Source organism: Trichomycterus rosablanca, chromosome 4, assembly GCF_030014385.1.
Source record: "Trichomycterus rosablanca isolate fTriRos1 chromosome 4, fTriRos1.hap1, whole genome shotgun sequence".
In the NCBI taxonomy this organism is placed as follows: Eukaryota; Metazoa; Chordata; class Actinopteri; order Siluriformes; family Trichomycteridae; genus Trichomycterus; species Trichomycterus rosablanca.
In genome coordinates this window covers 37,668,666-37,696,578 of record NC_085991.1, presented here as the reverse complement: position 1 = coordinate 37,696,578, position 27,913 = coordinate 37,668,666, and the positions used below count along the sequence as shown (strand labels likewise).

At 37.9% G+C, this 27,913-nt stretch overlaps 1 long non-coding RNA gene and 4 other non-coding genes across 5 annotated transcripts; 4 read left to right on the top strand and 1 right to left on the bottom strand.

Moving 5' to 3' along the window:
• Window positions 1-3,851: 3,851 nt before the first annotated feature.
• Window positions 3,852-4,042, top strand: LOC134313230 (U2 spliceosomal RNA). The gene has a single exon (XR_010012120.1). It is a non-coding gene; the product is annotated as a U2 spliceosomal RNA (small nuclear RNA).
• Window positions 4,043-5,055: 1,013 nt separating this feature from the next.
• On the top strand, window positions 5,056-5,219 carry LOC134313092 (U1 spliceosomal RNA). Its single transcript, XR_010011990.1, has one exon. It is a non-coding gene; the product is annotated as a U1 spliceosomal RNA (small nuclear RNA).
• Window positions 5,220-16,037: 10,818 nt separating this feature from the next.
• LOC134311641 (uncharacterized) lies at window positions 16,038-17,644 on the bottom strand. Its single transcript, XR_010011463.1, has 4 exons — window positions 17,554-17,644; window positions 16,720-16,762; window positions 16,384-16,432; window positions 16,038-16,226 (listed from the first exon to the last, which is right to left on the bottom strand). It is a non-coding gene; the product is annotated as an uncharacterized LOC134311641 (long non-coding RNA).
• Window positions 17,645-23,509: 5,865 nt separating this feature from the next.
• Window positions 23,510-23,700, top strand: LOC134313228 (U2 spliceosomal RNA). Its single transcript, XR_010012119.1, has one exon. It is a non-coding gene; the product is annotated as a U2 spliceosomal RNA (small nuclear RNA).
• A 1,016-nt stretch (window positions 23,701-24,716) lies between these two features.
• LOC134313100 (U1 spliceosomal RNA) lies at window positions 24,717-24,880 on the top strand. Its single transcript, XR_010011997.1, has one exon. It is a non-coding gene; the product is annotated as a U1 spliceosomal RNA (small nuclear RNA).
• Window positions 24,881-27,913: the final 3,033 nt, after the last annotated feature.

The following is a 27,913-nucleotide window of genomic DNA, read 5'->3' as shown; positions in this document are numbered from 1 at the left end:
TTCTGGTTTTGGTTGCCATTTTAAAGCATTTGAAATAATTTTAGCTGAGCAGCCTATAATTTTCTGCACTTCTTTATATGTTTTTCCCTCTCCAATCGACTTTTTAATCAAAGTCCGCTGTTCTTCTGAACAATGTCTGGAACGACCCATTTCACTCTGTTTTTTAGAGAGAAATGCACCATAACCAGCATGTACAACATTTGTACTTTATACTTTAATAAGGGCCACCTGTTTGACACCCATTTTTTCACAGAATGAATGACCTCACTAATTGAACTTTACACTGCTATTATTTTGAACACGCCCCTTTTAGTTACTTATTCAATTACACAGAATCAGCAGCATGCATGTCATGATGGTTGGGTCTGTTGGTTTTTTATTACTCTACTACACCTACTAGTAAGTTTTTTGCCATGTATAAATATAATTTCTACCAAAAACAGTGATTGATCTGGTTAGTGATGTTGGACTGCTATTATTTTGAACACAACTGTACATCTGTAAGCAACTGCTGATATTAAAATCGAGGAACAAAACGCATTGTCTTGGCTTGCGCAGTCTTCAGTCTGTCTTAAACAAAATAAACCAACGAACTAAGAATATTTAGTAGTTAGTAGTTGCTACTGGCTGCACTTTTTTAAACCATGTCTGTATGATTTTATGCAAGCATGCAACATTGCATTTAGAAACAATGTCATTGAGTTTTATGCACCAAAAATCTGAAAGTGTCTGCCACTTAATAGAAATGTCTTTTTAATTTTATGTTCCCCCTACTGTCTTTATTAACAGCAATTAGAAAACAGCAATTCCAAAACATAAAACAAATTTACCTTTTAACCAATAAAGTTTCATGAAATCTATCAGAATTAGTAAATCTATTAAAACTACAATAAACCCATGTCTGTCACTGTATTCTTACATAGATGTACACCTACATTGACATATTTTAATTATCCACTTGTGGCAACAGTGTGATGCATAAAATCATACAGATATGGGCCAGGAACTTCAGTTATTGTTCCCTTGAAAGATCAAAATAGAGGAAAAATGAGATCACGTAACCATGTTGGTTCCAGATAGGCTTGTTTCAGTGTGTCATAATTTGGGGTTTGACAGCGGTTTTACACTGGTTGGTGTTGCAGTGCAGTGCCCCTTACAATACAGAAAATGCAGGATTCATGTGTTTGAGACCATGCTTAGCAAGTCTGAGTCTCAAAAATATGCTGCTGTCATGACTGGACCAATTCTAGGAGGTTCCTTTTATTGTGTTTGTTGTACATCAGTTTTTGCGAGGACATCATTTCAGCTACAGCACGAGTGAAATACAGCCACGATAAAGCATGTTTTTCAGCTGAAGTTGGACTGGAAAGCAAGGCTAAACAGTCTTTAGCTTTAGTTTGGAAAGGCCTTGAAGAGATTACCAACTACCCGGGCTCTCTCATCTCTGCCCCCTGCTCATCTCACCATTAAAGAGCAAGACATTAACAGGCTTTTTAGCAAACAAGAGGTGAGAATTGCTGCAGGGCCAAAATGATTTCAAAATACATCTTCCTTGTAAGCCAGAGCAAATTATCTTAAGAAATGTATACTTGTGTACTATTAAACATTACTATTCCCTGCTTAAAGTGTCTAAAAGTATTATATATTTTACTGATCAATGTTTACCATTGCAACTACAGAACAAAAAAACCTTTTTGGTTTAAAATCAAAACATTTTACAAAATTGTGCTTACTTAGCATAATAAATTAAAACATAATTGAACTTTAAATAAAGAATGAAATATTTTGAATGCTAAAGGCTTATACACTGATAAAGCTGCTTGTATTTCAGTTGCTCTTCAGGGTGATCACATGATCTTTCTTCTCACCTGCCAGCTAATCAGAGCTTCATGCTGCTCATTGGAAAGGGCGCTGGCTTAATGAGCTTCTGTAAAGACGCCTGTGTGACTGAAGGGGAAAGTTTGTATAGTTTAGAGTATTTTAAAATTTTCGTAAAGTATAAAAAGCTTTTGAATGTTGTCGGTGTGTTGGAATAATAGCAGCAAATCATTTAGAACAGCGTAGTTAAATGATACAGACCAGAGCAACGGAAACATGTAGGTAGGCCTAATCGCGTTTCTGTACGTATCACAACTTTAGGTGAGTTAAACACTTTATATCGATTTACATTCTTCAGATTAGTCGCAACATGTGTTTATTATCCAGTGTCGATTTGTTGTGCTTGTATGTTTGGTATTTTAATGGGTGGTCGTATTTTTTTATTATGAACATTACCACCCGGTTTGACTGTATGTATTATGATTGAGCTCATTGTGTTTACAGTAGAAGAAGATATATTTTATTTGTCATATATACATATACACGTGTACAGTACAATAAAATTCTTTATTCGCATATACCAGCTTGTTTGGGAGCTGGGGTCAGCCATCGTACGGCGCCCTGGAGCAGACAGAGATAAGGGCCTTGCTCAAGGACCCAACAGTGGCAGTATTATTGTATTAACAGTAGCGTCACTTTTTAAATGAAACCAACATTTAAGGTATTACTGGTATTAAATACAACCGTTATTATTTTATACTGCATTTATTCTTTTAAGAGCAACAAAACGAGTACAGATTTGCAACTTTTTAAATTGCGAAATTAAGTATTTTGTCAGTCGACCGAATATAAACTTTCTGTGCTGTCTTAAGTTTGAATTGACAAAAATTCCAAATTGTCTTCCTACAAATATACCCGAATACATTGTGGTTTAGCAATATATATAAAAAGTAGTTCATATTTTGACCCACATTCCGACATTAATCTTAAATCCCAACAAGATATTCTTAGCTTTTTTAAATGTTTGTAAAAGGTGTTACACTCATCTTTGGCATCTGCAGCACCTAGGATCCAATAACCACTCTCGACACTGCTGGAACCGTACATAACACTTTGGGATGTTTTTGCGGTCAGGTTTGCTTGCCATCTAGTTCATAATAGCTCTAATGTTAGGAAAACATTTCACTAACCATAACTGTAACCCCATGTTCCAAACAATGATTTACAACATTTTTCAATGTAGGTACTTTTATTCTTAAATATAAAATAAATTAATTGCTTATTTGGACATCCAAGCTGGTTTACGTTTGCTATGAATTTGGCATTAAGAGCCAGCTGTAGAATATTTAAAGATACAGTGTTTGTCATTTTTGTTTTAATATGAATTAAAAATAATTGACTGTAATCTACTAATTAGCCAACAATATTAGTTTTTTGGGTATTTTTAATTTTTTAATGTTTAGGATTATGTAATTTGAAAGGGTAATACTCAGTGTAATGAAACACTGTTTATGTATTTTATGTTTATATTATAATAGAACGGTTAGGTGTAGTTAAAACATTTTCTAAACTTATTTCAATGTTGTTCAATGTGTTCTCATATTGTTCTGAGATGTGATACCAGCTTTTACCACAGAGGGCCAAAGTTGTAGAAGCAAAATAACCTCATTTGTTCAAACCGTTCACAGTTGTCCGTTTTTGCTTATTTTAAAAATAACTTCATAATTTATTTATTACTAAATTATAGTTTAGATTAATATTTTAAGAGAGAGTTTGTACTAGGGGAAAAAGTGTGTCCGCGTTTCTGATTGGTCAGTTTATGAGCTCATCGCTCCTGCTAATCTTTCTCTTGAGTCTGTTGTAGCTAAACGGCTAGTTAATTTTTAATGGAATGATCTGTTCTAAAGCGCTTAATATTGATTATTGTTCGTGTATTTGATACACAGTAGGTGGTAGAAGCTAAAAACGGTAGTTGTCGTCCTCGTGTGTTGTGTACTGCTGAATGACTCTCCTTGTTTCTCTTCTGGTTCGGTATCGCTTCTCGGCCTTTTGGCTAAGATCAAGTGTAGTATCTGTTCTTATCAGTTTAATATCTGATACGTCCCCTACCCGGGGACCATATATTAAATTGATTTTTGGATCAGGGAGATGGAATAGGGGCTTGCTCCGTCCACTCCACGCATCGACCCGGTATTGCAGTGCCTCCGGGAACGGTGCACCCCCTCTGATGTGGTAGAATGAAAGATCATGGACGCTAAAAACACGAGTTTAGAAGCTCAGAACATCTGAACATGTTTATTTCATGTAACACTTGTGCGTTGCACACATACTCAGTTACAGTTCTGTAATCATGACCAAGTTTTACACAGACTTTGCTTGTTGTCTGCTGAGTCTTAGTAAAACATCACAGACATGCAGCACTGCTTTTAAAGTAAAAGTTCCACCAAACATGCGTTTATTGCTGGACCACTAAATTAATAACTAAAATCAACACACGTGCACATAGTAAAGTGAAAAATGCGTGTACTAGAAATTACTTGAAGTTGTTAAAATTGAATATATTGGACTGCTTGTTTTACCACTACCGGTCACACCAATAATTTTCTAATTAATGTCCTACTGTGTCATAGCCATATTTCTACCATCTGAAGGGACTCTTGCTCTATACTTGGACTTTAATGTTTGTCAGTTTAGAACTTACCTAGATTCTTTTACGTGTAGTGGAACATCCTAGCGAACTTATTTTTGTCCTTGCAATAATGCGAGCTTTTAACTGGACTTTTATTTTGAAGTCTACCACCATGCTGGAGCTAGCTTCTTTACATGTTTACGTTTTGTGTTTAAATGATCTGAATTAAACCGAGAAAGCTAAAAGCGTTCAGTTCTACTCCCTGAATTTACTGATGTGTTTCTGTGGCTTTATGCACGTCTGGACTTTTATTGCTCAGGAGAGCAAATCAAACTGAAACCATCAGCTAAACATCACAGCTCTCGTTACATATTTAGAAGCAGTGCATGATGGGAAGTGGTTTAGAGCGGTGTACTTTTCATTAGATGAAGATAACAGCAGAGTTTTGTAGAAGAAATGCAGCGATCATGTGATACAGATGTGCAGACTGTGTCCCTGTAAAGGTGTGTGTGTGTGTGTGTGTGTGTAATGAACGAGGGAGTGTGTGTCACCATGAGTGTGAACGCGGTGTGTTGTGGTGGCGCTGCTCCGCGGTGCGTGTAGAATTCATACTTACCTGGCAGAGGAGATACCATGATCAAGAAGGTGGTTCACCCAGGGTGAGGCTCAGCCATTGCACTCCGGCTGTGCTGACCCCTGCGAATTCCCCAAATGTGGGAATCTCGACTGCATAATTTCTGGTAGTGGGGGACTGCGTTCGCGCTCTCCCCTGATCTCAGTTGTTAAAGATAGGTGATCCGATGTACTCATTCAGACTAGAGAAGTCTATTTACATTTTCTTATCAAGCATTCCTGGATAAAGGAACTCAGTTCAGTTCCAGCTCAGCGCACTTTTGATTGTTCAACGTTATTGTTATAAGAATTCGGTGTATCACCATGCAAGTGTTCATTTGCGTTCGTCTCCACCAAGTCATAATATTATTTAAATAAGGATTCACATGCTGTACTAGTCTAACGCAGGGGTGTTTCAACTTTTCTTGTTGGAGAACAGATGAAGTGAAAAACATGCCAACATGGGCTCTTCTGTAAGAAAACAAAAGTCTAATAGACCTACTGGATTACTAACAATTACTTTTAATTTTTACTTAAATAATTATCTGTCTAACAGTGTTGTGTAAACTAAGATTTTGCTAATTTTCCTCACCAGTTTATAATCCTGATAAGATGATGATACTTCTGTAAATTAAACGTACTTGGTGAGAAAATTATTTATATTTCCATTTCTTTGTATTCACTTTCTAGATTTAGTTTCTTTCAAGCCATCGTGTTTATCCATAGACTCGGGAACATTAATGTAGGTGTAATCGTCATGTAAAAAAAGCTGGGGAGCGTTTTAGATTTGTTTTATGCGATAGCGGCACACAGAGTTCAAAAGGTTCAAGCAGTTGTTTAAATTTAAACTTTAAATTTATTTCTAAAAATTAACGGGCCTTTATTTGGACATCACTGTTGTATCGTAATAGTTTTAAATTTACATTCAAGCATTTAAAATCAAGCTTTGTACAGTATATATTTCAATGTTTGTAGGTCTGTACTAAATTCCAGTTTGAACTTTTTATTGTAAATCAACATATTTTAAAAACATAAATATGAAATTAGTACATAATTAAACATTTGTTAATTTCTTATATTACAGTAATAATCAAGAGTAATTGACTAATTGCAGATTTTTCTTTTTTCTAAACTAGGAATAGATGAAGATGTAAAAACTTATTGCAAACACAATGAAACGGAAGCAATGTGATCAATGCAAGTGTATCATAAGATTAAAATAGTTTAAAAAAAAAAAAGCCTGGCTGGCTTGTTTCCATTCCTCTTGTTAATTACTTTTCAGTATTTAGTATGAACCCAGGAGCCACAATCGAGATTGCTCATTCAATAAATGTACATGCACACCAATAGTATGTCAAGGGAGCAGTACCCAGATTATTTAGTTTTAACATAACATGCAGACATGGACAAATTGTACCATTATCTGTTTTTGTGTAGTATGTTAACTTTTTAACTAAGCAAGTACATTAATGTTTGTTTAATGTCAGAAGTAAATGTAAAATATTGAGGGACAGGTATTCAGTTTTTATTATTTCTTTAATGCATGAAAACAGTTAAAATATTGCCTGGCATCATTTCCCATCTTGCGCGTGATTTTAAATTAAGCCAGTCCCCCCCATCCCTCAGATTCTGCTGGTGCCTTGGCATTGGAAGTGGACATTGTGGCAATGGAAGAGGACTGTACTTCTGTACTGTCTCCAAACTTCAATGGGTTGCTGTATTAATTTTGTTGTGTTTAAAAAAATTTTGTGGATGTAATTTCGAATAGCTGATTTTACCTATCAATCTACACTGTCACATGTAATGGCAAACTGAAAACATATTTTTTAATTAATTAAAAGCACCCAGTACTGTGATGCCGTCACTACCAAGCTTTACTGTGGGAATAATATTAGCCAGGTCATGTGCAGTGCATGTGTGCTCTTAACAAGACAGATTCATTGTATGTGTAACATACAAGGACAATCACAAGCTGGACACATTGATTGAAGCAGCGAAGAAGTAATGGCAAAGCTAAAAAGCCACATTGCCTCTAGCAACCCAACTTCAGTTTGGAATTTACCAACTGTCCTGAACGACTGCCAGTTTGCCATCGACCTAAGATTGCAGATGTAAACATACAAAGGACAATCTTTAGCATCTTTCTGCCACTCCACTAGCCAGGGCAAAATAGCTTAAAACAGGTTTAGGTGGACTATGTAGTAGGGCTGCAACTAACAATTATTTTAGTAGTCGACTAATCTGACGATTATTATTTTTTTTCGGTTAGTCGACTAGTCAGTGATTATTTATGTAATCTCTGCCTTAACATAAAACCCTGTTATGTTATTTAAGTTCCAATCTCAAATTAAAATAATGACCCATGAAACATGAATATGAAACTTAAGCTTGATAGTTTAATTAAATATATTTGAAACATTAATACACAATCACAATAAAAAAAATTCAATGAAATAAGAAAGCTTTGGGCAGCATTAGGAACTGTTATGTTTCAGAACTTATCACTCTGGAAGTCAAAAACATTTATAACATGTCGAGAAACATGTGAATGCTGTCTGTGAAGACCTCAGCCTTCTGAGGGGTGCATGAATCTCTTCTCTTCTCATCCACACTCCATTGCTTAGTGCTATTAATAGAAAGCACAAAAGAGAAAGCAGTATTAATTATCACAAACTGAAGGCTATGTATCATAGTTTATTACAAATAGTGTACTGGCTATGCCAACTAAACCATAACAGGTTAAATATCTTAACTGATTTATCTGCTCAGCTAACTAGCTATCATTAATTGGAGGAGGCTTATTATTTAGAATGAATGCTCTCATTAACGAGAGCAAAAAATATGGAAGACGAGACAGGGTGTGATGACGACCTTGATCACGTCATGCATTTTCCTTTTATGTTCAAACACGCTATAAAAGCGAAGTCAGCTCACCTGAAGATGATGCGCACATCCGAGGGAAAAAGCCAAACATTCGCGAGCAGTAAAAAGAAAATGCATGTGTGTTAACACAATGACAAAAGAACTGTGAACATTAAAGAAGCAAGGTGTACTTCCCTGGACGTCTTGGCAAAACCGTGCGATTGCGTAACGCTGTCCTTTACGAGAGAGGAAGAGCTCACTCTTTCGGAGGAGGAGGGGAGTTGCGCACACGGCAGGAAAGAACGCACAAAGTGAAAGAACTAAATAACGCAATGAAGAACTGATGCATGAGATCGGGTTATTGCGAAAATAAAAGTGATGCCGATGTGATGGTAATGTAAATAAATTGTGTATGTAGTGATTATGTATACCCAAACAGTTAATAAGACCTCCCTAGAAGAGCGAATGGTTTAAACCTGAATGCGATGGCGCGAAATGGAGCGCACTTAAACGGCTCTTCAGTGGTGCGTCAGGGGGGAAAATAGCTCATTCTGAGTGTGGAAGAGTAAGGAGAAGGACTGTTAATATAAATGATTCTGTGGTGGAAAAGAATCCCAGTAGTCCTGGTTAAAACATTTACCCAGCTTGTATATATTGTAGATATGGTTGTAAATAGTTTTGAATAATTTGGACCTGTAACTAATAAATAAACACATCTGGTTGGACATAAGTCTCTTGTGCAGTGGTTTTCCTCGCTCCTCTCCTTGACTGCTATGACTACGCAGTTAACAGCACTACACATGGTGGCAGCGGTGTTTGTTCCAGTCCAGTAGGAAACCACAAAAACTGCAAAGAGGTGCTTAATAGGGCAGAATGCCACCGAAACGATGAGCGGAGGCAGCAGAAGCCCAGTGGTTGCAGCATGATGAAAGCAGTCCAGAGCAGCCTGGTACATCTGCTACAACCACCGGCGAAACAGAAAGAGTGTGTCAACTTGGCAGCTTGCTTCGGAACTTCATGACCCTACAACAAGCCAGGGAAGAACGTCTCGAGCAAGATATGCAAAGATGGCGCTCACTTCAACATCAGTTTGGGCAGCTACAAACGGTAGTTCAGCAAGAACGACAGGAGCGACAGCTACAGGGAGGAGCAGCTGTACAAACTCCGTCCACGTCATCTGAAACGCACATTCTACGCCACATCGGAGAAACGGAAGACAGCCGGACGCGACCACAGAGACAACCGGATATGTCTACGTTCCAGCAGCCCCTACCGACGTCACTCACATCATGGACAGGTCCAAGGATGTCACCCCTGCAAGAGGAAGATGACATCGAGCATTATCTCACAACTTTTGAGAGAATTGCTCAGGCCTGCAGATGGCCTCAACAAGACTGGGTTCTCCATCTCATACCACTGTTAAGTGGAAAAGCACGAGCAGCGTACGTCGCTATGGATTTTGAACAAGCCAACGACTATGCTGCAGTCAAAGGAGCCATACTGAGAAAGTATGAAATCAATAAGGAAACTTACAGACTGAGATTTCGGTCTAAGGCAATCCCTATTGGCGAAACACCAAGAGAGTTAGTAGCCAGACTCAAGGACTTGTATGACAAGTGGATGACGCCGAAACAAAGATCAAAAGAGGAAATTTCGGACATCATCATCCTGGAGCAGTTCCTTGAGTCCATCAACACAGAGCTAAAAACATGGATTCAAGAACGCAACCCCACGTCGGCGAGTCATGCAGCAGAATTAGCAGAAGCACAGGACCCCCAGCTCAATTAAAAGACAGTAATTCAAATAAAAACCTGCAGACACGTCCAACACAATATACTACTAGGACAAAATTAGAATGGTTTAACTGTGGTCAAATAGGACATAAGGCTAGGGAATGTCTACTACAGGGAAGTAATAACACACGTTTGTGCTATGTTCCCAGATCTACAGACAATGCACCAGAACATACACTAAACAGAGATACAGTAATTCCCGTTAAGATTAAAAATAAAACCTACAAAGCCCTAGTAGACTCTGGTTCAAGTCAAACTTTAGTCAGCCAGGAGTGCATTAAAAACCAAAACCTCTGTAGTCAAGCAAAAATAAAAATACGGTGTATACATGGTGACGAGCAGGAATACCCTACTACCGACGTAACATTAGAAATAGAGGGTCAGGCTTACCTGGTAACAGTAGGCATTCTTGAAAAAGCCCCATATCCAGTCATATTAGGCAGAGACATCCCCATACTCTTAGACCTGTTAAAGCCTAAAGAACCAGTAACTGTAATGGCTGTCACTAGACTGCAATCAAAGCAACAATCAACCATCCCTGTAGATACCCTACCGTTTTCTCAACCAGTAAAAGAAAGAAAAACCAAAAGAGCTAAAAGGCAGGAAAAAGTTAAGGGTACAACAATTAAAGAAACACTACAAACCCCGGATAACACAAACCTTGACGCCATCCCCACTAATATTGCAGAGTTGCAAAGACAGGATCCAACACTAAAACCGCTATTTGATAAAGTCATTAAGGAAGCCGACATAAACAAAGCCATAGATAGGGAATACTTCCTGTTGAAGGATAGTAAATTATACAGGTACGCAAATACTGGTGAACAGCTAGTAGTACCTAAAAGCCTAAGAGCCACCATTTTTAAAATGGGTCACTCCATTCCATGGGCTGGTCATTCAGGCCAACAGAGAACGCTAGCAAGAATAGCTAGTAGGTTCTATTGGCCCAGGCAGTATCTGGATGTAATAGATTACTGTAAGGCCTGCCCAGAGTGCCAATTAACAAGCCCGGCAAAAAAAGGTGATAGAGCCCCATTAATAAGCCTGCCAATAGTAGAGGTTCCTTTCACTAGAATTGCAATGGACATTGTAGGCCCACTAGAAAGGAGCAGGACAGGCAATCGTTATATATTGGTTGTTTGCAATTATGCAACAAGGTACCCCGTGGCATTTCCACTTAAAAAGATAAAGACCAGACAAATAGTGAATGCCCTCGTTCAGCTGTTTTCAAGGGTCGGAATTCCAAAAGAAGTCCTCACTGACCAGGGAACAAACGTTACCTCCAAGTTTTTAACTGAGGTGTTTTCATTGGTAGGCATTAGGGGCATAAAGACCACTCCGTACCATCCTCAGACCGATGGCATGGTTGAGCGCTTTAACCAGACCTTAAAAGCAATGCTCCGAAAGTTTGTGGCTGAGACCGGATCCGATTGGGACCAGTGGTTGCCATACCTTCTTTTTGCATATAGAGAAGTACCACAGGCCTCCACAGGATTTTCCCCTTTTGAATTGTTGTACGGCAGACAGGTCAGAGGTCCACTTGATGTGTTAAGAGAAGCCTGGGAAGAGAACAAGACCACGGAACAGATGAACATTCTCTCATATGTCCTGAAGATGAGAGATAGGATAGAGACTCTCACATCTATGGTCAGAGAAAACATGGAGAGAGCTCAACAGCGCCAGAAAACGTGGTACGACAGAGCATCCCGGAGAAGAAACTTGACACCAGGCCAAAAGGTGCTCATTCTCTTGCCCAGTTCTGACCGTAGCCTCCTAGCAAAATGACAAGGCCCGTATGAGATTCTAAGGAAGATGGGACCAGTAACATATGAACTGAGCATGCCAGACAGAAGAAAGAAAACACAAGTCTTCCACATAAACTTGCTGAGGCTATGGCGAGAGAACACGGACAAGCTGGTAGATCAACTATGGGTGTGTGCAGTGGAGAACGAGGAGGAGCCTACGGAGCAGTACTTCCCGGTATCCAGATCCAGCAACATCACACTCGATCTACAACATCTGGCACCTTTACTACAGCAACAACTGTTAGAACGAGTGCCTAAAGGACTGTGCAGTGAAGAGCCGGGTAGAACAAACCTCACGACACACAACATCCATCTACAGTCAGCGGAACCGGTCTGACAGACATCCTGCAGGATCCCAGCACGTCTCATCCCTGAGTTAAAGAATGAAGTGGAGACAATGTTGAAGCTTGGTATCATAGAGCCATCCAAGAGCGAATGGTGCAGCCCAGTGGTGCTAGTTCCAAAAAAGGACGGTGGGCTGAGATTCTGCATTGACTTTTCAAAACTTAATGCAGTGTCAGCATTCGACCCTTATCCTATGCCAAGAGCAGATGAGCTGATCGAGAGGCTAGGAAAGGCAGAATACCTCAGCACGCTTGACCTGTGCAAAGGGTACTGGCAAGTACCGCCAGCAGAACCAGCCAAAACACCTTACCGCCTTTAGAGTACCATCAGGGATGTTCCAGTTTACAGTGATGCCCTTTGGACTTCATGGAGCGGCGGCAACATTCCAACGACTCATAGATGAAGTCCTGAAAGGAACAGAGGAGTATGCTGCGGCTTACATTAACGACGTGGTCATCTACAGCAACTCCTGGGAAGACCACCTCAAGCATCTCAGAGAAGTGTTTCGGAGAATTCATGAAGCAGGCTTGGTGGTCAATGCAAAGAAGTGTCACCTTGCAAGATCTGAAGTGTCCTACCTAGGTTACATATTAGGGGGAGGAACTATCCGACCACAGCTAGACAAGGTGCGAGCCATAAGAGACTGTCCTTCGCCTATGACTAAGAGGAGAGTCAGGTCCTTTCTAGGTCTAGTGGGCTGGTACAGAAGATTTATCCCTAACTTCGCCAGTCGAGCGGCAGTTCTGACCAACCTAACCAAGAAAGACCAACCCCAAAGGGTCAAGTGGACACAACAATGTGAAACTGCTTTTAATGACCTGAAGGCTTGCATATGTCAGGAGCCAGTATTGCAGAGCCCGAACTTCGAGTTACCATTCACAGTGCAGACTGATGCGTCAGGGACAGGACTTGGTGCAGTACTACTGCAAGGCCAAGAAGACGACAGACGTCCAGTGGTCTACATCAGTCGGAAGCTGTTCCCCAGAGAGACAAGGTACTCGACAGTAGAGAAAGAGGCATTGGCAATAAAGTGGGCAATGGACACGTTGAAGTATTACCTTATTGGCAATGACTTCACCTTGGAGACAGATCACAGGGCCCTCCAGTGGCTGAAAAGGATGAAAGACAGCAATGCAAGGATTACCCGGTGGTATATGTCTTTGCAACCGTTCAAGTTCAAAATTGTGTACAGGAAAGGAACACAGAACATTGATGCAGACTTCTTGTCCCGCCAGAACGAGGTCTGACGAGCTTAAGGAGGGGGGTGTGTGATGACGACCTTGATCACGCCGTCATCCCATCTGCATTTTCCTTTTATGTTCAAACACGCTACACTGTAAAAAAAAATAGCGTAAAAAAACGGTATTTTTCTGGCAGCAGGGGCGCCAGAGAATGCCTGTAAAAAAATTGAAAAATACTGTAAAATTTAAAACGGAGATAAACTGTAAAAAAACGGTAATTATATTTACCATAATTAACATCTATCACTGTAATTTTACAGGAAATTGTCCTATATTTTCATGAAATCTTCTATTTTTAACATATATTAATTGTTAGAACAGTGTCATACACCTCTAAAAAACAGAATAATTCTCTTTATAAATGATAAAGAAAAGTTTAAGTACAGATATATTCTACTGTTATCACAAGAAATTAGCATATAAAACAAAAAAAACCATGTAATTTTACTTAGCAAAAGCCCAATTTTAAATTAACTGTCAGAGGTATTGCAAAAATTATCTGTTAAATTGTCTTTTTTTATTATTGAAATACATTAATAAACTGTCAAAATAAAAGCATTTTTCCCTAAAACATGTTACCTGTAGTTTTAAATTGTTTTTCTTCATTTAAAAATATAAGCTCAAAAAAATTAGAAGTAGGTTAAGATTTGTCTGCATAACACTTTAAATTACTGTGAAATTTTGCAGCTCTTACATGTTATATAGAACTTTAGAACATATACAGAACTTGCAGTATGAAAATGCAGTATATAAATAACTTTTGTTAAATTCAGCATCAAAATGGATCAAAATCCACCACAGTTCAGCTATTTTTGACCCAAATAATTTTCACACAAATGAACAGTAAGTGTAGAAACGAGGTAATGTTATATATTTAATGTTATGGCTGATCAGTGTAAGAATCAGACGTCTTTAACACAATACAGCATACAATACAATACAAACAATAAGTGCAATCAGAATTCATTTAAATGGAAAATGTTTAACAAAGCACCATACAGTTAAGTGAAATGTCTACAAAACATGAAACACGTATAAATCTGAATTATGTACAAAACACAGTACCAACATTGAAGTTTTCAGAAAGTGCAACCACAGTGGGATTCGATAAACAGTACATCACAAGTGTAATACTCAGTATGGACTACATCTCACTGAACAGCTTGGTATTTAGTAATTGAGCTTCATGACAGTTTGTTAGCATCTAGTTCCAGAAACAAACAGTTTTGGAGTACATCAAAAGTGTATCTGAATGTAGGAGGGTAACTCAAGTTCTAAATCATAAGGTTATAAATATACAGTGTATCACAAAAGTGAGTACACCCCTCACATTTCTGCAGATATTTAATTATATCTTTTCATGGGACAACACTGACAAAATGACACTTTGACACAATGAAAAGTAGTCTGTGTGCAGCTTATATAACAGTGTAAATTTATTCTTCCCTCAAAATAACTCAATATACAGTCATTAATGTCTAAACCACCGGCAACAAAAGTGAGTACACCCCTTAGTGAAAGTTCCTGAAGTGTCAATATTTTGTGTGGCCACCATTATTTCCCAGAACTGCCTTAACTCTCCTGGGCATGGAGTTTACCAGAGCTTCACAGGTTGCCACTGGAATGCTTTTCCACTCCTCCATGACGACATCACGGAGCTGGCGGATATTTGAGACTTTGCGCTCCTCCACCTTCCGCTTGAGGATGCCCCAAAGATGTTCTATTGGGTTTAGGTCTGGAGACATGCTTGGCCAGTCCATCACCTTTACCCTCAGCCTCTTCAATAAAGCAGTGGTCGTCTTAGAGGTGTGTTTGGGGTCATTATCATGCTGGAACACTGCCCTGCGACCCAGTTTCCGGAGGGAGGGGATCATGCTCTGCTTCAGTATTTCACAGTACATATTGGAGTTCATGTGTCCCTCAATGAAATGTAACTCCCCAACACCTGCTGCACTCATGCAGCCCCAGACCATGGCATTCCCACCACCATGCTTGACTGTAGGCATGACACACTTATCTTTGTACTCCTGACCTGATTGCCGCCACACATGCTTGAGACCATCTGAACCAAACAAATTAATCTTGGTCTCATCAGACCATAGGACATGGTTCCAGTAATCCATGTCCTTTGTTGACATGTCTTCAACAAACTGTTTGCGGGCTTTCTTGTGTAGAGACTTCAGAAGAGGCTTCCTTCTGGGGTGACAGCCATGCAGACCAATTTGATGTAGTGTGCAGCGTATGGTCTGAGCACTGACAGGCTGATCCCCCACCTTTTCAATCTCTGCAGCAATGCTGACAGCACTCCTGCGCCTATCTTTCAAAGACAGCAGTTGGATGTGACGCTGAGCACGTGCACTCAGCTTCTTTGGACGACCAACGCGAGGTCTGTTCTGAGTGGACCCTGCTCTTTTAAAACGCTGGATGATCTTGGCCACTGTGCTGCAGCTCAGTTTCAGGGTGTTGGCAATCTTCTTGTAGCCTTGGCCATCTTCATGTAGCGCAACAATTCGTCTTTTAAGATCCTCAGAGAGTTCTTTGCCATGAGGTGCCATATTGGAACTTTCAGTGACCAGTATGAGAGTGTGAGAGCTGTACTACTAAATTGAACACACCTGCTCCCTATGCACACCTGAGACCTAGTAACACTAACAAATCACATGACATTTTGGAGGGAAAATGACAAGCAGTGCTCAATTTGGACATTTAGGGGTGTAGTCTCTTAGGGGTGTACTCACTTTTGTTGCCGGTGGTTTAGACATTAATGGCTGTATATTGAGTTATTTTGAGGGAAGAATAAATTTACACTGTTATATAAGCTGCACACAGACTACTTTTCATTGTGTCAAAGTGTCATTTTGTCAGTGTTGTCCCATGAAAAGATATACTTAAATATCTGCAGAAATGTGAGGGGTGTACTCACTTTTGTGATACACTGTATAAGGCATAAATCAGCCCGAACTGCAAAGGCAAGGAACACACTGCCCAAGAACCACACCACCTTCTAATACCACTCCAGTATTGGCAGGGGGTCCATGGCTTCAGCTCCCTCAACTCTAGTCACACAGATCCCCAGAACAGTCTCCTCAATCCCCCGTTCAGTTGCAGCCATATCACCATCCTACAATGGAACAGAGGATGAAAAAATCACTTTCTTGAACTTAACAGTACACAAATATCCATTTAGGACTTAACATATCTCACTTTAACCTTTATTTCAACTCAGACGTAAAAGATGGGGTGGTTGCTGTAACAACTCAGAGGAAACTTGTGCTTACCTTCACCCTCCTAGCGCTGATGGTATTGCGTGATTGGGGGAATCCTAAACTGTAGATGAAATTGGATACTATTAAAATGATATATAAATAAAAAATTACTAAAGAAAACTAAAGGAAATCAAAATCAGCAAGACAAATATTTATAAAGAAATTACCAGCTTAAAAAAGAAGACATAAAATACATAAAACTAAAAAGTAAGTAAAAGAACCAAACAGAATAAATAATAAGAATTTCCACATTTTTTCTTCTTCACTTAATCTAAACTTAACTCAGTGTTCAGTCAAAAGTAGCTCAATATTCTTCAATTTAGCATAAAATGTAGAAAAAAAAATTACCAGTAAAAGGTCAGTCCAACTGCAACTACACATTTCCAACCATCTGTAAACAGAAGATACAAGACATCAGTTGTTTTGTTGTAAATAACTAAAATATTATTTCTATAGTAAAGACTTTAACATTACAAATTCATTGATTATCCAATACTGTTCACATGTGTGTGCTTTCCAGGATAACAGTCACAAAACTCAGGTTTGTAATGATACTAACGTTACAGAATCACTTTGTTTTAGTTTGTGCAGAACGTGAGCGCCAAACGAAAAGCATGAAGTTCCCCTCAGGCTCGAGCTGCCTGCTCACATCTTAGCTAGCTAGCTAGGTTGTGTCCATGTTTTTTAATGCACTGGCACAGCAAATATTACACATCTTTTTATTTTCTACCTTCTTCTAATATATTTCTGCATTAAGTAATTTAAGCCATTTTTACCTTTCGGGAAAGAATCTTACTGCCACAAGTTGAGAATACTGGCTGTTGAACTTGACTAGCTTAGCACTAGCTAGCACCACGGCAATGCAACGTTATCACACACAGCGCAGCCAGACTTAATATACAGTCAGCCAACGGCAATCTATTCAAATCTGCCTCAAGACTTCAATATTATTCACAGAATCCCTGGAAAGATGTTAATAAATAAATCACTATAAGCAGGTCCGCCGTTAGCATTAGCACGCGCGAATTAGCGTTAGCATTTTTAAACAAATAAAGCATGTACAGCAATAAAACTTGAATATTATTCAACTTAAGAGCTATATTAAACAATATAATAAGATAAACATCATGATTAGCATGCAATTAGACATATGGAAAAAGATTTTGTAAAGCTTCACATTACCTGAGATGCCATTGAAACACAATGTGCCTTCACGATGTATTGCGTAATCCCCGGTGCGTCATATCCGGTTTCACCTGATAAACTTATTGCATTAAGTAGTTCCAGGGAAATAAAGCAACTAAGTTAAGTTAACTAATAAACACAATGCAGTCATGTTTAAATCTAAAATGTAATTGATTTGTGTCACACCAGCATATATTCTTTATGCAAAACCAACAGGCACTCAAAAGTGTGTAACTGGTAAATTAGAGCATCATTTTATATCTGTGGTGCTCTGGTTGGAATGTGCACCCAACATGTTGCACAGATGAACTGTAATACATTTTTCCTGTGAATGTGGGGATGGGTAAATTATGCTTGATTTAAATATTATAAATGTGAGAATAAATCACAGTTAATAACGTTTTAAATTTGACTATGGTTTTACACAGTTTGTATAAATGCACTTATTTAACAATTCAATCTTTAAATTAATACAAATGCATAAATAAAGTAAAAGTTAAAATCTGTTTAAATTGTATTGTTGCCTGTCTAATAAGGTAGGCAATACCTTTGTTTTTCCAATTTATGTATGTAAAGTAGTGGTTAAGAAATGCAAAATTACTAAATATTTCTTTCTTTGATCACATATTTTTTTTGCAATTGTACATTTTTAAATGCATTATTAACAGTATTTTTATTTATTTGACAGTGATATATCGGCATAACAAAAGTTTTTTTTTTTGAAAATTACAGAAGATTCTGCTATTTTTGTCAATGAAGATTACTTTATTTTTACAGTTAGTTTTGTTAAAAGTGTCATCTAAAAACTGTTAAAAAACAGATTTTTTATGTATTTCATTTATACAGATTTTTTATGGTAAATCACATGACACTTTTCAATATACAGTTTATTCTTGTAATTTTACAAAAAAATTCTGTCTTTTATAAATACAGGGAAAAACTGTAAAAATGTACTGGGAAAACCTGTAAAAAAATGTTTATTTTTTACAGTGTATAAAAGCGAAGTCAGCTCACCTGAAGATGATGCGCACATCCGAGGGAAAAAGCCAAACATTCGCGAGCAGTAAAAAGAAAATGCATGTGTGTTAACACAATGACAAAAGAACTGTGAACATTAAAGAAGCAAGGTGTACTTACCTGGACGTCCCGGCAAAACCGTGCGATTGCGTAACGCTGTCCTTTACGAGAGAGGAAGAGCTCACTCTTTCGGAGGAGGAGGGGAGTTGCGCACACGGCAGGAAAGAACGCACAAAGTGAAAGAACTAAATAACGCAATGAAGAACTGATGCATGAGATCGGGTTATTGCGAAAATAAAAGTGATGCCGATGTGATGGTAATGTAAATAAATTGTGTATGTAGTGATTATGTATACCCAAACAGTTAATAAGACCTCCCTAGAAGAGCGAATGGTTTAAACCCGAATGCGATGGCGCGAAATGGAGCGCACTTAAACGGCTCTTCAGTGGTGCGTCAGGGGGGAAAATAGCTCATTCTGAGTGTGGAAGAGTAAGGAGAAGGACTGTTAATATAAATGATTCTGTGGTGGAAAAGAATCCCAGTAGTCCTGGTTAAAACATTTACCCAGCTTGTATATATTGTAGATATGGTTGTAAATAGTTTTGAATAATTTGGACCTGTAACTAATAAATAAACACATCTGGTTGGACATAAGTCTCTTGTGCAGTGGTTTTCCTCGCTCCTCTCCTTGACTGCTATGACTACACAGTTAACAGCACCACACAGGGTAACGTTAGGCTATAATGTTAAGTTATATAACGTTACTCATATAAATGACTGATTAACTATTGCACTTAATGCGTTAGCTAGCAAACAAACCTGAAAAATAGCGATCTCTTAGATAGTTTTCCGACAAGTACTCTAGCATTAACAAACATTAACTACATTGGTTAAAGCACAAAGCGGTGTAAAAACTTACCGTAATAACGTTTGAAGCTCACTGATCTCGTTCCTGGCTGCTCCGCTAAACAGACGCATCCCACTCACTCACATGCCGATTCTATTGAACGGATCTTTGAAATGAACGAAAGGAGCCGAGTCTTTTATTTCTGCACAATTCTTATCGGCTGTAATCCACCCATTCAGCTTCCATCAGTAAAGGGTAATTAATCGTAAATCGTAATAAAGGCTGTGTATTGTCGATATTCAAATCCGAAACACTTTCAGTATTGCGGAGAACGAGACACACACACACACACACACACACAGAGAGAGAGAGAGAGAGAGAGTAGTATAATTACAAATAATTGAGAAATAAACTATAAACTTGTTTAATTCTGTTAAATCTGATTATTTCATTGTGCTTATGTTTTAAAGCAGAAACAAACACAGTCACATCTCTGTACAAGAGAGGATTTTTCTGAAACTTAATGAAATGCAACCACAGTCTGCCTCTTCCCTGTAGTGTTTTTGCCTTTTGAAATGAATCTTTCTCATTTAAGAGATGTTTGAATTAGGCCTACATTTAATGCAAATTTGATGTTAATATCGAGGGTGTCTTATAGTTTACCTAGTAGCGTGAAGTCACTTTTTGAACGGCTCCTTGAAAGGAACCGAGCCAAAAGATCCAGCTCCCGTCAAGAAGCCATAATTCCCATCACTAATATATATATATATATATATATACACACCTAATTAATGTGAGCCTTATGTGGTTCTGTGATGAGAAACATAGGTGGTACTTGGAAGTTTCGATTTGATAATGGGTGGTACTCGGTCTAAAAAGTTTGAGAACCACTGCTTTAGAAAGTTTCAGTCTCTTTATCTTTACCTCTCTGTCTTCATAAACTCCCCGCTGCGCCCCCTGCAGTCCCTTTAGTGCATTGCATCAATAACGACTAGTCGACAATGAAATTCCACGTTGACAAATTTTTATAGTCGACGTTATCGATTATGTCGACTAATCGTTGCAGCCCTAATATGTAGGTACATTTCTGTATTTGTTCATTATTTATTTTTATTTTATGTAGAACAAATCAATTGCTTATATGGACATCCAAACAACAAAATAAAGTTTCCTCTGTTCTGGTTTCACACTTGGTGAGGTTTACATTTGTTGTATGGTGTTTGAAAAAGCATTCAGTAAGCGTTTTGCAGATTAAAAACGTTGCTGACTAAAGAGGTCAAAGGAGAATTGCTTGACTAGATTGAGCTGAACTACTAAAAAATCCTTGCAAGTAGAAAAAAACATGTTAGAAAACAACACATCAAACCAGGTGGCTGGGCTTCAACAGCATAAGGTCACGTTGCAATGTTTACTTGTGCACTATTAAAAAATCCCATCCCCTGCTTAATATGTCTATTATAATGTTAATCATTATTTAAATACTAGATGAACTACTCTTAAACACTAGCCTCTAACCACTATTAAAAGCAACTTGAGATTTTTGCAACTACAAAACAAAAACTTTTGTTTTAAAATCAAATTATTTGACAAATATATGCATACTAAGCATAATAAATTAAAACAGTTAAACTTTCCATTAAATAAAGAATGAAATATTTTGAATGCTAAAGGCTTATACACTGATAAAGCTGCTTGTATTTCAGTTGCTCTTCAGGGTGGTCACATGATCTTTCTTCTCACCTGCCAGCTAATCAGAGCTTCATGCTGCTCATTGGAAAGGGCGCTGGCTTAATGAGCTTCTGTAAAGACGCCTGTGTGACTGAAGGGGAAAGTTTGTATAGTTTAGAGTATTTTAAAATTTTCGTAAAGTATAAAAAGCTTTTGAATGTTGTCGGTGTGTTGGAATAATAGCAGCAAATCATTTAGAACAGCGTAGTTAAATGATACAGACCAGAGCAACGGAAACATGTAGGTAGGCCTAATCGCGTTTCTGTACGCATCACAACTTTAGGTGAGTTAAACACTTTATATCGATTTACATTCTTCAGATTAGTCGCAACATGTGTTTATTATCCAGTGTCGATTTGTTGTGCTTGTATGTTTCTTATTTTAATGGGTGATCTTACCACCCGTATGTATTGTAATTGAACTCGTGTTGACACTTGACAGTAGAACAGTAGCGTCACTTTTTAAATCAAGCATCTTTAAGGTCAGTGTTTACTGGTATTTAATACAATCGCTATTTTATTGTGTTGATTCTATTAAGGGCAACAAAACGACTAGATTTGCCAACTGTTTTATTTTTAAATAGTGGAGCGAAATTGTGTTTTGCCGGTCTAGCAAATATAAACTTTGAGTTTACTGTCTTGTTGATTGGCCTAAATAAGTTAAGTCTGATTAGAGATTGTGGTTTATTAAAGCAATAAGCCACGAGAGGCCGTGCGTTACTGTGATTTTAGCACGGGGATGACGTTTTCGCGGAGTGCCTAAAACTTCTTTCCCCGTGCTAAAATCATAGCAGTAACACACGGTCTCGAGTGGCTTATTGCTTTTATAACACGGCGGTCAACATAAAATTTAATAAATACAACAATGTTTAATTCATAAATGTATTTATTGTGTATAAACTTACAATAAATAATTCTTCCGCGACGCAAAATAGTTCGATTAACAGTGTTGCTAGGAAACATGAGGGCGAAAATAACATTAACTTTCTCTTTTCAGTGGCGTATTAATATTGAATGATGTGAGGTGGTCATAGGTGTGCGTTTATCTGGGATTTTACAACGGCTTCGAACGCGGCTCAGCCAATCAGATTTTAGGACCGGAACTATCCGTTTTATAATATAATTTCTAGTTGTAATGCACTAATTCAGTTAAACAAAAAGTTTCAGATTTTATGTTTTACTCAAGGTATAGTAATAAAGTATAGAAGTCACGTGCTTCAAAACATACTATGTATCTAAGGAAGAATTAAGATTTGTGTGTGGTTTTGGTATAGAAAATGTAAATGAGCTTAAATGGGCTTAATAGCACCATCAGAAAACCATTGTCACTTATCACAGACCACCATCTCAGCCTGAAAATCTGCTGCACAAAGAAAAAGCCTAGCATCAGTTCTGTGAAGAAATGTTGCCCAGATCTTTAAGCTAGAGCTCCTCTTGAAGGTGGGTCTTTGATCTTTCTTTGAAGACGGTGAGAGACTCAGATGTTCAAATGGACAGGGGAAGTTTGTTCCACCACGTGTGTGCTAGTACAGAAAAGAACCTTGATGTGTATCGTCCTCAAGTTGTGGAGGATGAAGACTAGTGGCATATTTAAGGGTGGTATACAGTATTTGTCATTTTCTTAAGTAATGAAAGTTGGCCTTTTCTGCTAATTAAAAATAATTGATCCTAATACTGATGAGTATGAGTCGGCTGATTGACCAACAGTATTAGTTTTTAGTATTTTCCATTTCTGATTTTTAAATGTTTTATGGATCATGTAATTTAAAAGGGTAATACTTAGTGTAATGAAACACTTTTTTTTTAAATAGAACGGTTGGTGCAGATAAACATTTACTAATCTGCATAAATAAAGGGAAAAGACTCTTACTTCACTAAAACCTTATTGACTGCTCTGTTTAGTCTTTCAATAATGTTAAATGTGTTCTTATGTGATACCAGCTTTTACCACAGAGGGGCAAAGTTGTAGAAAGTTTAAAAAAAAAAAAACCTTTTATACAAACTGTTCACAGTTGCTTTGTTCTGCTTTGCGTATTTTAAAAATAACCCAAGTTTATTTACTAAATTATAGTTTAGATTAATATTTTAAGAGAGAAAAGGTTTGTACTAGGGGAAAAAGTGTGTCCGCGTTTCTGATTGGTCAGTTTATGAGCTCATCGCTCCTGCTAATCTTTCTCTTGAGTCTGTTGTAGCTAAACGGCTAGTTAATTTTTAATGGAATGATCTGTTCTAAAGCGCTTAATATTGATTATTGTTCGTGTATTTGATACACAGTAGGTGGTAGAAGCTAAAAACGGTAGTTGTCGTCCTCGTGTGTTGTGTACTGCTGAATGACTCTCCTTGTTTCTCTTCTGGTTCGGTATCGCTTCTCGGCCTTTTGGCTAAGATCAAGTGTAGTATCTGTTCTTATCAGTTTAATATCTGATACGTCCCCTACCCGGGGACCATATATTAAATTGATTTTTGGATCAGGGAGATGGAATAGGGGCTTGCTCCGTCCACTCCACGCATCGACCCGGTATTGCAGTGCCTCCGGGAACGGTGCACCCCCTCTGATGTGGTAGAATGAAAGATCATGGACGTTTAGAAGCTCAGAACAACTTAACATGTTTATTTCATGTAACACTGGTGCGTTGCACACATACTCAGTTACAGTTCTGTAATCATGACCTTAAATTTTACACAGACTTTGCTTGTTGTTGTCTGCTGAGTCTTAGTAAAACATCACAGACATGCAGCACTGCTTTTAAAGTAAAAGTTCCACCAAACGCATGTTTACAGCTGGGACCACTAGACTTAATAAATAAATAAAATCAACACACATGCACAGAAAGTAATTTCTAGTACATGCATTTTTCACTTCATTAAGTTGTTAAAATTGAATATATTGGACTGCTTGTTTTTACCTCTACCTGTCACACCAATAATTTTCTAATTAATGTCCTACTGTGTCATAGCCATATTTCTACCATCTGAAGGGACTCTTGCTCTATACTTGGACTTTAATGTTTGTCAGTTTAGAACTTACCTAGATTCTTTTACGTGTAGTGGAACATCCTAGCGAACTTATTTTTGTCCTTGCAATAATGCGAGCTTTTAACTGGACTTTTATTTTGAAGTCTACCACCATGCTGGAGCTAGCTTCTTTACATGTTTACGTTTTGTGTTTAAATGATCTGAATTAAACCGAGAAAGCTAAAAGCGTTCAGTTCTACTCCCTGAATTTACTGATGTGTTTCTGTGGCTTTATGCACGTCTGGACTTTTATTGCTCAGGAGAGCAAATCAAACTGAAACCATCAGCTAAACATCACAGCTCTCGTTACATATTTAGAAGCAGTGCATGATGGGAAGTGGTTTAGAGCGGTGTACTTTTCATTAGATGAAGATAACAGCAGAGTTTTGTAGAAGAAATGCAGCGATCATGTGATACAGATGTGCAGACTGTGTCCCTGTAAAGGTGTGTGTGTGTGTGTGTGTGTGTGTGTAATGAACGAGGGAGTGTGTGTCACCATGAGTGTGAACGCGGTGTGTTGTGGTGGCGCTGCTCCGCGGTGCGTGTAGAATTCATACTTACCTGGCAGGGGAGATACCATGATCAAGAAGGTGGTTCACCCAGGGTGAGGCTCAGCCATTGCACTCCGGCTGTGCTGACCCCTGCGAATTCCTCAAATGTGGGAATCTCGACTGCATAATTTCTGGTAGTGGGGGACTGCGTTCGCGCTCTCCCCTGATCTCAGTTGTTAATATTAGATGATCCGATGTACTCATTCAGAATAGAAAAATCTATTTACATTTTCTTATCAAGCATTCCTGAATAAAGATGCTCAGTTTCATCACTTTTGTTTGTGCAACGTTATTCTTATAAGAATTCGAGAAAATGAGTGAGAATTCATGCAAGTGTTCATATGCGTTCGTCTCCAATTAAATTTTCAGCATTTAGCAGACGCTTTTATCCAAAGCGACTTACACAATTATTTAAATAAGGATTCACATGCTGTACTAGTCTAACGCAGGGGTGTTTCAACTTTTCTTGTTGGAGAACAGATGAAGTGAAAAATATGCCAACATGGGCTCTTCTGTAAGAAAACATAAAAGTCTAATAGACCTACTGGATTACTAACAATTACTTTTTATTTTTACTTAAATAATTATCTGTCTAACAGTGTTGTGTAAACTAAGATTTTGCTAATTTTCCTCACCAGTTTATAATCCTGATAAGATGATGATACTTATGTAAATTAAACAAGAGTAATTGACTAATTGCAGATTTTTCTTTTTTCTAAACTAGGAATAGATGACGATGTAAAAACTTATTGCAAACACAATAAAACGGTAACAATGTGATCAATGCAAGTGTATCATAAGATTAAAATAGTTTAAAAAAAAAAAGCCTGGCTGGCTTGTTTCCATTCCTCTTGTTAATTACTTTTCAGTATTTAGTATGAACCCAGGAGCCACAATCGAGATTGCTCATTCAATAAATGTACATGCACACCAATAGTATGACAAGTATGTCAAGGGAGCAGTACCCAGATTATTTAGTTTTAACATAACATGCAGACATGGACAAGTTGTACCATTATCTGTTTTTGTGTAGTATGTTAACTTTTTAACTAAGCAAGTACATTAATGTTTGTTTAATGTCAGAAGTAAATGTAAAATATTGAGGGACAGGTATTCCGTTTTTATTATTTCTTTAATGCATGAAAACAGTTAAAATATTGCCTGGCATCATTTCCCATCTTGCGCGTGATTTTAAATTAAGCCAGTCCCCCCATCCCCCAGATTCTGCTGGTGCCTTGGCATTGGAAGTGGATATTGTGGCAATGGAGGAGGACTGTACTTCTGTACTGTCTCCAAACTTCAATGGGTTGCTGTATTAATTTTGTTGTGCTTAAAAAAATGTTGTGGATGTAATTTCAAATAGCTGATTTTACCTATCAATCTACACTGTCACATGTAATGGCAAACTGAAAACATATTTTTTAATTAATTAAAAGCACCCAGTACTGTGATGCCGTCACTACCAAGCTTTACTGTGGGAATAATATTAGCCAGGTCATGTGCAGTGCATGTGTGCTCTTAACAAGACAGATTCATTGTATGTGTAACATACAAGGACAATCACAAGCTGGACACATTGATTGAAGCAGCGAAGAAGTAATGGCAAAGCTAAAAAGCCACATTGCCTCTAGCAACCCAACTTCAGTTTGGAAAGGCCTCCAGGAAATTACCAACTGCAAGGTGAGAGAGGCTACCCTTGTCCTGAACGACTGCCAGTTTGCCATCGACCTAAGATTGCAGATGTAAACATACAAAGGACAATCTTTAGCACCTCTCTGCCACTCCACTAGCCAGGGCAAAATAGCTTAAAACAGGTTTAGGTGGACTATGTAGTAGGGCTGCAACTAACGATTATTTTAGTAGTCGACTAATCTGACGATTATTTTTTTCGATTAGTCGACTAGTCAGCGATTATTTATGTAATCTCTGCCTCAACATAAAACTCTGTTATGTTATTTAAGTTCCAATATCAAATTAAAATAATGACCCATGAAACATGAATTTGAAACTTAAGCTTGATAGTTTAATTAAATATATTTGAAACATTAATACACAATCACAATAAAAAAAATTCAATGAAATAAGAAAGCTTTGGACAGCATTAGAAGCTGTTATGTTTCAGAAGTTATCACTCGAAGTCAAAAACATTTATAACATGTCGAGAAACATGTGAATGCTGTCTGAAGACCTCAGCCTTCTGAGGGGTGCATGAATCTTTTCTCTTCTCATCCACACTCCATTGCTTAGTGCTATTAATAGAAAGCACAAAAGAGAAAGCTGTATTAACTATCACAAACTGAAGGCTATGTATTATAGTTTATTACAAATAGTGTACTGGCTATGCCAACTAAACCATAACAGGTTAAATATCTTAACTGATTTATCTGCTGAGCTAACTAGCTATCATTAAGTGGAGGAGGTTTATTATTTAGAATGAATGCTCTCATTAACGAGAGCAAAAAATATGGAAGACGAGACAAGGTAACGTTAGGCTTTAATGTTAAGTTATTTAACGTTACTCATATAAATGACTGATTAACTATTGCACTTAATGAGTTAGCTAGCAAACAAACCTGAAAAATAGCGATCTCTTAGATAGTTTTCCGACAAGTACTCTAGCATTAACAAACATTAACTACGTTGGTTAAAGCACAAAGCGGTGTAAAAACTTACCGTAATAACGCTGCTCATCACGGCTGCAAGGCGTTTCACCATAGTGCTGGTGTGAAACCATAACTCTGCTTTGTAGTGTCTGTGTCCAGCTCGTTTCTTTGGGTTATTTTGGCTGAAATACTTTAGAAAGTTTCAGTCTCTTTATCTTCGCCTCTCTGTCTTCATAAACTCCCCGCTGTGCCATGGAAGCGATGCTGCGCCCCCTGCAGTCCCTTTAGTGCATTGCATCAATAACGACTAGTCGACAATGAAATTCCGTTATCGATTACGTCGACTAATCGTTGCAGCCCTAATATGTAGGTACATTTCTGTATTTATTCATTATTTATTTTTATTTTATGTAGAACAAATCAAAACAACAAAATAAAGTTTCCTCTGTTCTGGTTTCACACTTAGTGAAGTTTACATTTGTTGTATGGTGTTTGAAAAAGCATTCAGTAAGCGTTTTGCAGATTTAAAACGTTGCTGACTAAAGAGGTCAATGGAGAATTGCTTGACTAGATTGAGCTGAACTACTAAAAAATCC